Below are 13,834 nucleotides of genomic sequence, written 5' to 3' on the forward strand. Positions count from 1 at the left end.
TGTACGTCGCTTTGGATAAAAGCGTCTGCTAAATGAATAAATGTAAATGTAAATGTAAATGTAAATGTACTTGGCGTTTTAATACTACCAGTTCAGGTGCCGTGCTCACTGCACAGTATTCTCCCTAATCCATTCCATGTTGTATCCATTAAAACTTGAATTGTCCCTCTTAATTACGCTCAGTAGAGATTTAACATTTGCGCGGAAAAGGGCGCTATACACGCAAAACTGAAGTGATTGCCTGATTAACCGGAATGGTCTTAACAATAAGGCTATTAAACCCAACAAAAAATATTAACTGTATGCTATGTATTAAGCGTACAGGATGTTCTAGCATACCTTTAAACAATATTATCGCACCTTTGCAGGGGCTTATCTACGTCCATTGCTTTCTGCACAGCGCCGTGACATTTCTATAATTTAACCAGAACACAATGTTTGGTATCATCATGCAACATTTTCAGAACAATTCAATACGCTGCCTTCTAACTCAGCTCGAAGTGGGTAGTGCCGCTCACTCAAATACACAGCACAGAAACAACATCGCCTGGAAAAAGACCACAAACAAGGATGAAAAAATTCTCAGGCACTTCTTCCTTCATTGCCTCTACTCGATCCAGTTATGGACTGCAAACCATACTAAAGTAACACGGACTACTGAACACGCTAGTAGGAGAAAAACCCACACACAGCCTAATAGTTTCCTAACCACGCTTTGCTGTTTTGTCTGACACACAATTCAACACTATAACCATAAATAACTGCCAGAAAGTGTAAAATAAAAAGTGTGCTACATATTTCTGAGTAGGTTCAGCATTTCGGGTATCCGCAGTTCCTTTGCCGCCCCAGGACAATCCGAAACAACAGATAGGCTACAGGATATCAGTGAAATGGTACACGCACCATGCGCCTCAAATAATAACCGCTGTATTATTTTTAGAATCCAGGTCTGCGCTGCGTTGGCAGTTGTTTGATCATTTGCTCCACGCTGTGGTTGTCTACGATGTACTACGTTTGGGACGAGTTCTCCAATCAGCCGAATGTGAAAACAAGACCGTTATCTTCTCACAATTTTCTTAATTCCACTAATGAAGTTCGTCAGCAGTTTTCAGACGCCGCAATGTAAATGCCTCACCGAATACATGTGACTGAAGTTATAGCATATGTTTTGAATAAAATAATTAAATTAAAAACAAGATGCATTAGAGAAGCGAAGAAAAGAGCGTCCGTTACCTGAAGGCTGTGTGGTTCGGGAGTCAGACAGATGCTTCTTCACTTGTTGCTGTTTCGGTCGGTCCCTCGTTAGCGATGTTGCGCTTAACAGCGGATCCGGGCTGCTGCTCTCCTCTCCGCTCTGATTGGACTGCTGGACCAGCGCGCCGCTAATCCTAATCAATTTAGCGAACCCCCGCCCGCTGCCCGACACAGGACACATGCCCTATATCTGCAACGAAGCCCCTCTGCTTTTCTGCACCGATCCAGCAGAAACCAAAAATCAGCGAAAAGTGGGTTTTAAAGTCGTTGATGTTAAATTGATTCTAAAACGCATGGCTGACCGTATGGTTGACTGCAAATACGTGCAGTAAATGTGTATTTTCCTAATGCATCTATAAAGACTTTTTTACATAACCGAATGCTACAGTGAGCTGGCTGCCAGGCTACCCTGCAAATACACTATTTCATCAGCGTAAGTGGCCGGGTTTTTAGCATACGTCAAACTGAGTAGAAATTATAACTAACCCAGACACGTCTTTGTCGCATGGCATACATGTAAATGTGAAACTACTGTAATAATTTATCCAGAAACAGTGCTTTATGTGTCGTGCTAGTGTAGTGCGTAGCCTACAGTACCTGATTCCATATCTAAGAATAGAAAACTGAGAAATGGAAATAAATAAATAAAACATTGATTTATGTCACCACACTTTTGCGTACAGCTCTGGCTTGAAGCTTCAGTCATTTTCAGCCGTGTTTCGTACAGGTTAACACATGAAGCAAATCTAGGAAACTCAGGCCAACAGGCATTTTAGTGTATTTTAATATGACGTAGTAGTGTGTTGTCAATAACAAAAGAATATACTCGGGAAATTATCAGCATAATCATTGCTGTCACACGCTTAAAACAAAAACATTTCAAAACACATAGACATGTACATGAAAATAATTTGCTTTCCAGGTTGTCTTTAACAGTTGTCCATGTAACATTTCCCCTGTACACTGAAAAGGGTATTGGGAGGTTGTATAATATGGAGGACAAAACTTGTCAAAATGAAATAGATATTATTAAATGAGGAAATACATGATTTAATAAAGAAAAATGAGGATGCAGAATACTAGTATGAAGAAATTTCAATATTTATTTATTTATGTATAGATCTATTTATACTACACAGCACACTGTGAGTCAAAGCTAGTGAGGTGGGAAAGAAAGGTATTGGATGATACAATATGTCCTGTAAATTGAGTGTGTGAGGACATCCTTGTTGATCCAGATACTGTCGCAGTGGCATACTGCCACTGCTTCATCCCTAATAACACTCCAAATAGAAGCTGGCAGTTTTCAAGTGCTTTTAAAGATGCCGGATGGCACAGCAAGAAATATTCAGCAGGTCATAAAACTGACCTCCTAGCAACAGCCATCTGGCTAGCCACCTACTGTTAGCAATGGCTTACCATTTGGATTTACAGTTGTGGTGGATACCTTGTAGTGGACTGCTATTAGCTAGCTGGCTACTGATGGCTATCTGCCAGCTACCAAGTGCCAAGTGTTTTTCATAAAATTTTAACATTTTATGTTCTTAAGGCTCTCAAAGGATATAAATCCAATATTTCACATTTAAGGTAACAAGCTGTAATATCAGATTTAATCAATATAGCAGGTGAGCTACTGTTGTTACCTACCTAGCTAGCTCTAACTGTAGCAGTGCAATATTTTAGCTAGCAAGCAGTTTTTTTGCTAATTAGCCATCTGTAAAATCTCTGCTGTTTAATAACTTTCTAGCTCTTGAAGACAAGATACAGGAGGGAAAAAGGAAAGTGGGGTGTCTATGTAATTGGTTATTAGAACATGACAAGGTACCACAGTCCGGGAACATTCTCCGATTTTGAGAGTAAGATCAGCAAAACAGGACCAGACCAGGAGTGAGGGGTCATGGTAAAATCACCATGTAGTTAGTCAAACAAGCCAGACAGTGACTTTATTAGTTTGTTGGGTTTAAAGGAAATTCAGTGAGTTAAACTAGAATCCAATATGAAGCAGTCTTATACTTTACAACATAATTTTCATTTAGCAGATGCTCTTATCCAGAGCGACCTACATAGGCTACAGTTTTACATATTATCCATTCATACAGCTGGATATTTATTGAGGCAATTTTTGGGTTAAGTTCCTTGCCCAAGGGTACAACAGCAGTGCCCCAGCAATCTGAACTGGTAACCTTTCAGTTACAAGCCCTACTCATTACCAGTACACCACATTGCCACCCATTACAGTGGAATAGGGTAGGTTCAGTTTTTCCTGAAGTTATTTATAGCTATCTCTCCCACCTTTTGGGGGTTAATGACCAGAACCATAATAATGTGTTCCACAGTGGAATCTCTGGGTGCGCTACCTCCTTTTATACCACAGACCTTTGGAAGCCTCTAGAGAATTCCAGGAGCTTCCACTGAACTTCTAATGTGCAGAATGGTGGTGTAGATTTGCTCTGTTGGATTTTATTTTAAAGATTAGGTGTGAATAAATATGACCCTTATGTTTTATGGATTTGAATGTTTGTGAACAATGCTAATTCACTCTGTTTAATACTGTTAAGATTAATAGTATCACATTTGTATGATTTAACCAGAAGAATATCAGATATGTACATTTCTTCTGTTATAGCATGTTTTTTGTTCCCATTAATATGAGTAAACTGTAATACATGTAAAGAAGTAAATCTCTTCAGCATTTCTATAAAAATACCAGTGTCCCAACAGCTGGTAATAACAAAATGCTCTCTGTATTAAAACCTCTGATCATGAAAGCGTGAGAAAATATCCATCCTGTTGTGACATAATGAAATGGTGACAGTCAGTCACACACAGCTACCAATCACATCAACGGCACCCGTCAGCAGGAGACCAAGACGCGTAAGATCTGCTGAAATACCCAGCAATGTCCTGTCTGATCACAGCTAATCAGGGTGCCTCAGACAACGGAGAAGTTGTCTGAACACAGGGCCAGCTGCAGTTAAACGCAGGGCAGGTGCTGTTTTCACCTCTGGGGAGTGGTTCCCCTGCAATCTCCTCTCCCGCTCACAGCATCATTTTACACACTTGTGTCCTGATGGGGAACAGATGAACGTGAAGCCAGGTCTGTGTGGACCCCCTACTGATTTCATGTAAATAATTTAAGTGTCATTATGTAGTTAGCATTATGCATGAGCTGGTGAGATTCCTCAAACACAAGGCAATACAAATGGGGCTCCCAAGAGAACCCATTCATTGTTGTACTGATCATTCAAATTTTTGGCTCCTCTTTGCCTTCTTTGGGTGATATGTTACAAATGCTAATGTAAACCTTAATTCGTTTTACTGGAAGGTTATTAGAAGGCCTCATTTCTTACTTCATATAATCAGTCACCTAAGAGTCACAACATAATGCTGCATGCAAAATTAAAATGTAAGACCTCTGAAGTTTAATAAAAGATGAAATTCTTTTTTCATTGTGCCAGCTATCTCTCTAATTGAAAATTCTGGCTCAGTTTCAAAATTTGTGCTTTTATTGTTTTTCAGATTTGATGCATGGATGGATCGATACATTGATGCATTAACCCTTTTTCCTGTCACACCTTTCTTACATTTTAACAGACCACACACATATCAGGTATAGATGCATCATTGATCATACTGCCATTATACGCCGTGTAAGACATGGTGCTGCATTAATACAACAAATGGTAATGACATCAATTTGTCAGTTCAGTTCCCACTTTTACATTCAGTCCATACAGATGTTTGTTGTTTGAGGGCCCTTTGGCTAGGAGGTGGGTACCCCCCCTCCATCCAGCAGATGCCAGGGTATTTCTGGGCTCCCATGGTAATAACTAGAAATAAAATAAGATTTTACTATAGTATATTTTCCATCCATGCTTTCTTTCATTAAACTAAGCATATATTATATTCCCCATCCACAATATTACCCACCATTGCTTCTGATCCATCCATCGGTTCCTGTCTGTTCAGTGTTGTTATTGCCATAGCTTTGTAGTCAGATGCAACACAGACAAAGCAAATCATTTTAGAGTAGACAGATTCAAATTGGAAACCACGGTGGTTACAAAAAAGTTATTTTTCAGCCTTGTTATGCCCATGCATACTTTCATGGGAAATAATGATTCTACACCCTTGCTTCTTTGTTGATAACAGGAGACACTATCAGTACTGAGCCATCAAAGTGCACTGGAGTCATTTAAATTCACTGTCTATTCCTGCTACTGAAAGCCAGGCAGAGGGTAGTCATCCGAGAATGATACAAGCTTGTTTGCATTTAATTTAGACAGAGAAACTACAATAAATGCTTCCATGTATATAGCAGAGGTATACATGTTTCTGATGTGAAATTCAGTTCATATTAATGCAGAAATATAAATAGCAAAGAAATAAATTCATTGCTAGTCACGCTCAAAATGTCAAACCTAATTAGTTCAGATTGTAGCCTGACAAAAGGTACAGTGTGACAGTGGTATTATTTTTACATTGTCACTGCAAAGCCGTGACAAGATATTTACATCTTGCCTGAATTTAGATATTGATAATGTCAGTTTTCAATGATGCAAAAGGGCATCAGACATACAGTATTTCCCACCTGTTGTAACATGCTACACAGTAGAAGCTTTTTCTTGCTGGAAAATGTCTTACTAGACACACAGTACTGCCCCACAGCTAGAATGATTAAAAGGAATAGAGGCATGCCAATCACAGCTCACAATAAATAAATTGCCTAAATTAATAAGTCACCTGCCTTCAGAGAAGACAGGGAAATGGCTGACAATTTGCTGTAAATTGCAATAATAATTGTACACCACAAAAGCTCACCCACAATGTCAGAACGTTGTTAAAAAATGTATTTAACATCCCCTGTCAGATTGTGATGGACAGTCTCGTCTTAAGTCCTACATTAAAGGTGATGCGGCCTGTGTGCAGACACATCAAAGGCCTGGTTCCAAACGCTGTAAAGTTCCAGTCAGAGATAAACGGCACAAGCCTGCAGCTGGATGAAGCTGTGTAGCCATAATCCAAAAGCTTCAGTGAACCTGTGAGATAACGGCCTGCCAAACCGGAAGAGATGAGAGAGCAATATACATCAGTCCTCAGGGTGTTCCTTTACCGGGACCTGTTGGTGTAAAAAGAGATATATACAACAGTCACAACAGAGCAGAGGGCTGAGATCTTTGTGGGATAACTCTTGGGTACTGTATGTTTAGGAGCATTAATGAGACCTATTGGATTGGCAAATTCGGGATATATTGGATATTTAAATATATGAAAGTTGTTTGTTTGTAACACAATGGTGTATGGTGTATAAACATAATATTTTAAATGAGTAATTCCATATTTGACAGCTCATTCTTAATTAATTAAAATGAAGCTTAGTTTTGGGATCTGAGACCAAACGAATGAGAGGTTTAGAAACAAGGACATTAATTTATCAAACTCACTGTGAAGGCAGCATGGTCAAATAACCTATGGTTTTCCCATAGGAGGAAGGAGTGCTTGACTTTTTAATTAGAATTTTCACGTAAGGATCCCGGATGAGTTGTGTTCCTTCACTGAGAAAGAGGTGATAGATTTTATGGCCGGGTTGTAATGACATTAAACTGTACAAGAGCTGGCTCTTGTGTTGGGCTGTAGTTGAATTATATGACGTGGCAGCAATAAAAATGGGATTATTTTGGAAGGTGCTCTTTAACTTCTGTCTGAGAGTGCTTCAGGGCTGACTGATTTTGGGAAGAACAGTAGCAGCCGGAAGGGATGAGGCCCCGTATCTATTCTGTCGTTGTCTCACCAAAGAAGGGAAAAAGAGTTTTAGACCACCAAAATCCATCAGAGAACACATGTATAAGTGGCATTTCTATATATATTTTTATCAGTTTTTTAGAGGGAACAAATGGAGGTACACTGGGGTCAGGAATGCAGTTAAGGGTCATGCATGTGATTGCTGTGTTAATCAGGCAATCACTCAGGAAGTATAATAATGAGAACAGGCCATTCAGTATATCTGAGCCTGCTCTTCAAGGACCCCGAAATTACTGGCTCCACAACAAATCACAAGAACTTATTAAATGTATTTATGGCTTTGTCTGCTTTGTAGAGCAACCCCCCCGCCCCCCCCCCCCCCCCCCCCCCCACACACACACACACACACACACACACACACACACTTTTAGAAAGATGCCGTTTTCATTTTTTTGTAACTGATATGGGTTTTAGGATGAAAAATCTGCTCTGTCCCAATAGGTGGCAATATGTACGAATGGGACAAGAAAGCAGCGTGAAGGGAACAGACTTTGATCTGACGGTTAGTGAAGTACCTACAGTCAAATCTGGCTGTTTTACTCTCTGTATTTTTTTATAACCATATAATTGATAATGTTCGTACTTTACAGACAATGTGTAATTGAAGCTATATTTATCAACCTATAAAACTTTTGATCCATTAAGCTAGCTAGCATAACTAACATCAGCATACTCTGCTCGTTTCTGTTCGCAACTGCTAAAACTGAGAAGGCAGGGAGGGACATCAGCCCCATTAGGGGAGGGAAGTCCAGGGAGTAATTCCACATGCTCAGAGGTGAGTAAATATTTGGCAGAGAACTGTTATTGAGTTTAAACAGGTTCAACACGTTGTCAGCTACAGCAGGTCCTCACTGACCACTTCACTTATGGTATGCCTCAATCTGAGCCCCTAAAGTTTAGGTACAGGTAACATTAAGTGAGATGTATACACAGTTACAGTTAACGAAATGACATCTTTTAGCCCATTGTGTTTCAGTTCTTGTGATTTTGTTACCAGTTGACATGAATATAAGCAAAAATATTCTGTGTTTTAAATATAAATAATACACTGGGAGATTCGGCCTCCAATGTGGGCCTTTTTTGTTGTGAGGGTCTAGCCATTGCATGAATGTTTTAATAGAAAGGAGAACGCTTGAAGTTAAAAAAAATCACCATATTAGAGCCAAGGCCAATAAGGGAAAATGCCCGCTTTATGTATTTACAACAGGACCGCTAAATCAGTTCATTTCATCGGTCATTTGTAGCATGACTGCAGTGGAAGGAATGATGTCAGAATGCATAAATCACCCACCTACACTACATGCTCTCTCCCATACAGAAGACCTGCATCTTTGCTGTAAGGTTCTCCAAAGCTACAGTACTGAACAGTGTGTTTAAGAGAGAAGGAGAGGTCCCTGAAATTGTGAGGGTGGACCCTTTGTCCCTCTCTATGTTGCTTTATGACATGTGTAATATAGTAAGTATGCTGAAGCTCTTGTCAGAGAACAGAGTTGTAAGGGCAGGAGAAGAGCAGTGAGGTGACATTGATCAGAGTGAGTATTTGGGACAGCAGGCTATCGGCGTATACAGTGTTCTCCACAGCTTGGTTGGTCCTTCAGTTGCTGTTGGTTTTCCCCTTCAGATCCAAACTTGCACACCATCCATCCCTGTCACCGCCTGTCACCTCCGGAATATGAGGAGCTGAACTCCTCCTAGAGCATGCTGTTTATCTTCATTTCATGTTCTGTCCTTTAAAAGAACAACCTTCAGTATTTGGTTATTAGTGAAGCAAAGTATAAAATTCACAAACCTCAATTTTCCAACAAGCCTTTGAAGATCTTGTTTTTTGTTTAAAACTGCTTTGGCGCTGTTGAAACACCTCATTTTGATACGACGTGCATTATACACCTTGCGTATCTGAAGCCATTGCATTTCTTTTTTGCAAGTCTTAATGGAGTTTTTTGATGAGCAAGTCTTTGCATGTTGGGCAGCACTTTACAATACAGTCTGTTTGCAAAACTTTTTCAAAGCTGTAATACCTGTGCCACACATTATTAAAAATGTATTGTTATTATTCAGTTCAGTATTAATAAATGTGAATGCATGCATTATTAATGTGGCTAGTGGTGCCAATTTGATGGAAAACACTAAAACCCACTAATGCATAATGTGCACTGTTGAGATGGGAATATTAGCAACAGTGACAACATTTAGCAGTCACATGTACAATTCTCTGCATTCTCTACAATTCTCGCTTGTTGACAGACATCTCTGTCTGTCAACAAGCCTCTCCTTAATACCATACTATTATTTAGCATAATTTATTAGTGTTGGTCTGAACAAAATTACATTTTTAATGAAGACTAATGCAGTTATTAATGCATTATTAAGCATTTGTAACTGGGCTATATTATTTTGGTTTGCTTGCTTTAGCCTACTTTAGCGAGTGAGCTCAGTGAAGTGTGGCGTTTTTGTTAGCTCCCAAATGACGAAATTAAGAAACATTCCCATTGAGTATGTCCCCATTTATTCCCATTAAAGTCCGTTTATCGCACCCCTGCCTTCTCTCTGGTCATAATTGCCCTGGGGATGGAAACATGGCAAATCGTGAATACAGAACTGGCATCAGCCCTGGCAGCCTTCTGGAGGCCGGGGTACAGGCAGCTGCTGGATGTTGTGGGGACGCGGGAGAGAGGAGAGAACACGCTACTGCCTCCTCTGAACAAACTCTGCCTAATTGTTTAATAAGGTGGCTCGTTTTCGTTTCAGCACACCTGTGCGTAATAAATTCCCTGCACTCCCGGTCCTTAATAGACAAATTACATGTGTTGGCTGCCAGGAGTGAATTCTGCCTTCCACCAATTTACCAGTTCAAGCAGAGCAATTATGTGGCAAAGCAAATCCATCCTTTCTGATAGACCAGAGCCTGATTGGAGGGACATTTTGTCTTGACAGATTTATCACAATTACTCAAACTCCCCCCAGCAGGTCAGGCTGCAGAGAGGAGTCTGAGGAGGACTGAAGTGACCGGCCGCAGGGAGAAGGGGCTAATTCATGTGTGCGCACAGGTACAGACACACAGAGACTCAGAGCGTGAAGGCAAGGAAAATGCTATTTATGTGTCTCATTCAAAGGATGAAATGTACGTATTCCCTGTGCAGGGCTTGTATTCCCAGGTGGGGCACTGCTGTTGCGACCTTGAGAAAGGTGCTTAATGTAACGTAAAATGCCCCAGTCACTGTCCAGCTGTATAAATGTGTGGTATGTATAGATGTATAAAAGGATGGTAGATGAGCTGTGAAAGGCACTATGGGTAAGTGTGTCTGCTGAGTGTGTCTGAAGGTTATGTAAATGAAACGCATGGACACTCAGTATGAGCCATACTTTGAAATGAACAGGTGATGTGTATATCCAACACCTGTTTAGCATGGTGTTTGTTGAAGACAAGGAGCAGGGCTCGTAACTGAAAGGTTACAATGTACTCAACCCACAATTGCCTCAGTATGTATCTAACTGTAGAAACGGATAAAACTGTAGCCTATGTAAGTCGCTCTGGATAAGAACAGATGATGAATGACAATGATGTAATGTAATGAAAACACAGTTGGTGGTTCCTGTGTGTGTATTTCTGCAGCTACATGAAACAAATGTTTTAAGTTAAAAAAGAGAGAACAACACCAAAAAAAAACAAAAAAAAAAAACATTGACTCTGTCACCTTCACTGGTGTGTGTGCAGCGTGACCCTGAAAGCCAGAGGAATGCAGAAATCCACACAGACAGTCAGCGCCTGGCATCTGTGAGAGGACAGGTCCGTCAAGGAGAAGGCAGACACCCAGCTGCCACTGGCTGCTGGGTAAAACTCTCATTAAGATATGGGGGCTTGACTTGCAAAAGCCAAAAATGGACCAATCCTGGTGTGTGCCAAATGATGTCAGCGGGCAGGGACATAGGTGACAGAGGAACATTGGAATGAGGACAAGGGGTGTGAACACATGAACGCAGGAATTTAGCTTGGCTTAGCTTAATGATGACACCAGCCCATTCCACCAACATCAGCTGGCTTTTTGCTCTACAATCTATAGACTGTCTGTGTTCAGTTTGATCTTTAAAGATTCAGATCTCCTTTTAAAAGTTCAAATCTGCAAAATCCCACAAATTATTCCAGCAAATTCCTTGCTCATCAGTCATATCCAAGCTTAAACACGAGGACCCACAACTGCAGTACTTCATACAGTAGCTTCACGCCACCAATTCCTTGCATATATTTTCTGATAATGGACACAGCTGATTAGATGAATGACCTCTCATATCTGTAAAAGTGGTGGATCTGTGAGGTGCTCACTGTAAATCGATAGCAGGGAAAAGGCAGCGTGACTCTCACTCACAGAGTCTATTTATGGAGTTATTGATTTCATGCATAACATTAAACAAGGGCCCTCTCCGCCCAGTGCGCATGGCTCAGAATCTGAGAGCAAAATCGCCTTTTGAAACAAAGCTGCCTTTTTAAGGTTTTCATTTGCATTCAACTATGATGGAATATTTACATGCTGCATGTCACTGAATTTGAAGTCTATTTGAATGTGAACATTGCTCACATTGCCTTTCCGTGGACAGAGACACTACGGGTTGCAGTCACGTTGCTTTTTAAAAACTAGCTGCTTGAAATGTACATGACTTTCCACAGTTCCACTACATAAAATCTGGTCAGATTCTTGCTTATTTTTTCAAGAGCGAGATGGATGAGGTAGCCCTGAATAGTCAAATTGCCTGTAACGTGACTGTGCTGCAGTTAACTACGTCAGTTCAGTCAATAAATCGATCAAAATGCGTGTGATCCCGCACATCTTTACAAATGTGTTAACACAACGCGGTGCCCAGGGAATGCTTTTCCAGAGGGAACCCAAAAAAAGAAGAAAAAATCCAACCAAAGAAAAGCTGGGAAATTAATCTCTCACTCCAGGAAAAAAAAATGGTCAAAAACACACGCCTGCCTTCAGTAAAAATTTGGATTACCTCGCTGTGTGAGACTATTAGGTGGCCAGAGAGAGAGACCATGGTGGGCAGACGAGGGCAAAGATTGGAGGAGAGAGCAAGGGAAAGGAGAAATGGAGGATAATTGAGCAGAATAAATTTCATTTCAAATGTATTATTGGACAGCGTGAGACTTTTTAGCTGCCTAGTTCGGAATCCAGCCAGCAACCAGTCGGTTATGAGCCCTGCTCCTTAGCACACTGCTGCCCCTTACTGTAAAAAAATGTAATATAAAAGTAAAAAACCCAATACAAATCATTTATAACATTGACTACCTCAAGCTCACATTTTCCATGTCCCAGTACATTTCCCAGTGTATAAAGGGTTCGTTGAAGGCACCAATTTCTGTTTTGCCAGCTGTACAGTCTTTTATGAGACTGCTGTTAAAGTTATTGTCCTCCCCAGGTGGCCTGTAGCATCAGTTATACCAGCAATGAGGCTGTTACAGTACTGGCCAACGCACTGCATATAAAACCACATACCTTATAAAGCAGCTAATGGAAAATTAACACGGAATCCTAAAGACGTTTCATTGACCTGAACATTTCAACAATCCCAATAAAACTAATGCTAAGCTCCAAGCAGTTTTGAGGGCAGATGAGGGCTCTCCTTCACAGAGGTTCTTTTCATTTTTTTCAGACTGATTTATTCCAGACGTGTAGTTTGGGTTAGCATCAGTTCGTAAGAAGTCTAGAAGCTTTATCAAGAAGTTTCAGAAGCTTTACCAAGCAAACTGGATGAGAGTATTCTGCCTACAAGTACTCCATGTGCTCTATTAAAAATATATATATCAACCTGTTTCACTGCAGTTCACATAGAGAATTGTTTGGTCACTTTAGCGAGTCTGCTTGAGAGATGTATGTGGATGCATGTATTTTTTTTATTTTTACAACAAATGGGTCTAAATTTAGACATCAAGTATGTAATATCAGCTTTTAATATAGCTAAATTCAGCTGGGGCTGGGAAGAGGCGTCAGAGATAAGCAGAAGCTGCAGCTGGAGATGACTCCCAGAGCATTGGCCAATGACCAGGCTTTACAAGCCATGTCACTGTCCACAACACCCTACACCTAACAGGTTCCCTGAGAGCAGAACCTGAAACAATCTGACGCCCATCGACCCGGGGTTACCGGAGTGAGCTGAGCAGTAATCCTTCCAGCCGTAAACACCGAATGAAAAGCGACGGGTCTCCATCCCCCTGCGCTCTGCCCATCAGCAGTGCTGACAGGAAGCAGTGGGAGTGATGAGGGTCGGGCAGCTGGAGGGAGGAGGCCAGCCACAGAAACAGATAACGTCTGCAGCGCTTTCTCAGAGGGGTCCGGCCGAGCGGCGGCCTGGCGGGGCTGATTGAGGGCTGAATCACTTCCTGAGCAGGACTGATCTCTCGGGGCGGACGGGTCTGCGGAGACGTGCTTCTCCCAATGCCACATCGTTTGTCACGGGCGGACGCAGCCTGTGCTCCCACCCCCACGCTGGGAGACCGCGGTGTCAATCCTGCTGCCATTGCAGCAGCCACAGGGGCCCCCTCCTCCCCCACCCTCTCAGCACCCCCCCCCCCCCCCCCCCCCCCAAAACCTCTCCCCAACCCCCCTCTCCCCACCCTCACCCTGCCACTGCATGCTGAAAAATAAGCAACCGCTCCACATACACGGCCCGCAGAAAGGGGAGGGGCCAAAGGGGCTGTGCAGGGGCTTTAAACCATAATAAACAATAAATACGCAATAAGCACTTAACCGTAACCTTTAAAATCCTTTGCAAGATTTGAAAA

The sequence above is a fragment of the Megalops cyprinoides genome, chromosome 11, assembly GCF_013368585.1.
Source record: "Megalops cyprinoides isolate fMegCyp1 chromosome 11, fMegCyp1.pri, whole genome shotgun sequence".
Lineage (NCBI taxonomy): Eukaryota > Metazoa > Chordata > Actinopteri > Elopiformes > Megalopidae > Megalops > Megalops cyprinoides.